The 3,276-nt window shown below is 41.6% G+C and overlaps 1 protein-coding gene across 2 annotated transcripts in view; it reads right to left on the reverse strand.

Moving 5' to 3' along the window:
* The window catches only part of GLG1 (golgi glycoprotein 1), a 195,431-nt gene that overhangs the window by 67,970 nt on the left and 124,185 nt on the right, over positions 1–3,276 (reverse strand). The gene's annotated exons all lie outside the window — the stretch shown is intronic.

Consider the following 3,276-nt stretch of genomic DNA (forward strand, 5'->3'; position numbering starts at 1 on the left):
TTCCATAAAAAGATTTTGATAAGTGATCCAATTTCTGAAAAGCAGCAAAAATGAGCCTTTAAATTGTTTAGCTGGAGAGACAGAGCAGAGACTCTGGATGATGTAGAACATGAAGACATATGTATATATTTATTTTTGGAGGTGGATACATTCCTCTCTGACTGCTATACGCTCCAAGATGAAAAAATACAGTCATCATTCACTGATTCAGTTAAACATCTGCCTGGCAAGGCATTTCACAGATAGACTATTAGAGGAAACAAGCAAACGTTTACTGAGTACGTACTACGTTCCAGACACAGTGTTAGGTACTAGCGGATAAAACATAAGGAGAAGGACAAAGACTGTCCAGTGGTAGCAACAGTCAATGGCAGGGCATATGATCAAGTAATTGGCTAACAGCATCACTGGGTACCATAGCAGTATCGGGGTGGAGTACTCCAAACTGAGAATTGATGGGGAGTTTGGTCAGAGAAGATTTACCATAGAAAATACTAAGATGAAACCTGAAAGGCTAGCAGCAGTTAGCCAGATTCAAGGGTAGGGAGAAGACTTTTTTTTGGCAGATAATACCTCATCCCTGCAAGGGGCGGAGGGAACCAGAAGTCCAACGGAGGACTGACCCAGTAGCCGCAAGCCAGGCCAGATCACAAAGCCTTTGTAAGCCATGGCTGAACTTCAACCCAAGAATAACAGGAAGTCGCAGAAGATAAAGTAGGGGGTGACACGATCAGATCTGCTTCTTAGAAGGAGGACAGAGGCACATAAAAAGTACATTAGGAATGACATGGAAGCATGCAGTTAATTCTGTATGAGTGCTGAGGAAGATCTGAAGAAAATACAAAGGATGGGTAGGATTTCTTCTCCTCCCTCCTCAAAAACAAAAACATGAGTAAAAGCTCCATCTCTCAGCTACCATCAATAACTGAGTTTTTAGGCCGGGCGTGGTGGCTCACGCCTGTAATGGCAGCACTTTGGGAGGCCAAGGTGGGTGGATCACCTAAGGTCAGGTGTTCAAGACTGGCCTAGCTAACATGGCGAAACCCAGTCTCTATTAAAAATACAAAAATTAGCCAGGCATGGTGGTGCACGCCTGTAATCCCAGCTACTCCGGAGGCTGAGGCAGGAGACTAACTTGAACCTTTAAAAAAAAAAAAAAAAAAAAGGAAAGAAAAGCTTTCTGGTATCTCAAAAACTTAGGACAAACAGTAACAAAATCCAGAAAAATTAAAACTACAAGCAGAGTATTTCCTTACTTTACCTAATGCAAAGTCAGATGTCCTACAATTGAGCTAGAAATAGATTTTCTGCCAACAGACGTTTAGATAACCATTTAAATTTTTTGAATGTCTTTACCTTTTAGTTTGAAAACTTACTTGTTCTGACAGGCATAAATTTCCTTATGAACAAGTCTCTTCCTAATAACCATGACAGTATTGTCAAATGCTAAACATTTTACTGTATCTCATCTTTTTTTGTTCATTTCAAATTGAGATAAAATTCATATACCATAAAATTTACCTCTTTAAAGTGTACAATTTTGTGGTTTTTTACTATATTCACAAGGATAGACAATAACCATCATTGTCTAATTATAAAACATTATCACCTCAAACAGAAACCCATACCCATTCTGTCATACCTTATCCTCTCTACCCTCATTTTCTGGCAACCATTAATCTACTTTCTGGTCTTTTATTTCTTTTTTTTTTTCCCCAGACATAATCTTGTTCTGTCACCCAGGCTGGAGAGCAGTGGTGCGATCTTGACTCACTGAAGCCTCCGCCTGGGTGACAGAATGAGAATCCATGTCAAAAAAGAAAACATTATTTTTGCCCAGGCTGGAGTACAGTGGTGTGATCTCAGCTCACTGCAACCTCCGCCTCCTGGGTTCAAGCGATTCTCCTGTCTCAGTTTCCCTACTAGCTGGGATTACAGGCGTGCGCCACCACGCCCGGCTACAGTTTTGCATTTTTAGTAGAGACAGGATTTCACCATGTTGGCCAGGATGGTCTCGATTTCCTGACCTTGTGATCTGCTGGCCTCAGCCTCCCAAAGTGCTGGGATTACAGGCGTGAGCCACCGCGCGTGGCCTCAAATCTTAAGATATTCATCCATGAATATCTATCTGTTCACCCATCCCAAACATGTAATGAGTAGCTACTATAATCTGGACATTCTTCTAGGTAATGGGGATGAGCTAGGTGAAGGAAGGAAAACAAAAAGGCCACTGTCTCAGCACTTCAAGAAGCTCAACCACAGTAGGACAAAAGAAGGAAGAGTCAGGTTGGAAAGAAAATAAACAATAAAAATACAGTGTGATAAATGTGATTAATAAGCATGCAGGAGATTTTACAGAATACAAAGGAAGAACACATTTCAGTGAGTGGTAAGAGGAGGGACAGGGAGTCTTGGTAGCAGTCCAGCTATCCTGGGCTTGATCCTCAGGGATAAGAAGCAATTTGGTCAGATGAGCTGACGGAGATTGGGCTTCTAAGTGTACAAAGGTAGAAAGGACACAACGAGTAAATGATAACATATGGAAACAGACTTCAGAATAGCTGGAGTTGAAGGTATGAAAGATGAGATGGGGCACAGGGATCAGATCACATTGAGTATCGCAGTTCATATTAAAAGTTTTGAATCTTATCTTAAAGGAAATGGAAGGTTAATGGATAATTTTAACCAAACAATTCAAAAGATCACATCTGATTACGCAGGAGAAGGGCAGGATTTAAGAAGGTTAGTAGACCAAGAGGGAAGAACTTATTTGAATGAAAAAAGATGGGATATACTTGAGATATTTAGAATAAAGTAATTACAGGATTAGGGTGTGGGCTAGGGGGTGAAGGGAAATGTTTCCTTCAGTCAAGCTCTTTCAAAATGTAGTCAGTCTACTGGCAGACACCTCCCAGTAGGGGCCGACAGACACCTCATACAGGCAGATGCCCCTCTGGGACGAAGCTTCCAGAGGAAGAATCAGGCAGCAATATTTGCTGTTCTGTAGCCTTTTGCTGGTGATACCCAGGCAAACAGGGTCTGGAGTGGACTTCCAGAAAATCCCAACAGACCCACAGCTAAGGGGCCTGCCTGTTAGAAGGAAAACTAGCAAACAGAAAGGAATAGCATCAACATCAACATCAACAAAAAGGGTATCTGCACCAAAACCCCATGCGTAGGTCACCAACATCAAAGACCAAAGGTAGATTAAACCACAAAGATGGACTGAAAACAGAGCAGAAAGGCTGAAAATTCCAAAAACCAGAATGCCTCTTC

Source organism: Mandrillus leucophaeus, unplaced genomic scaffold (assembly GCF_000951045.1).
Source record: "Mandrillus leucophaeus isolate KB7577 unplaced genomic scaffold, Mleu.le_1.0 Scaffold17, whole genome shotgun sequence".
Lineage (NCBI taxonomy): Eukaryota > Metazoa > Chordata > Mammalia > Primates > Cercopithecidae > Mandrillus > Mandrillus leucophaeus.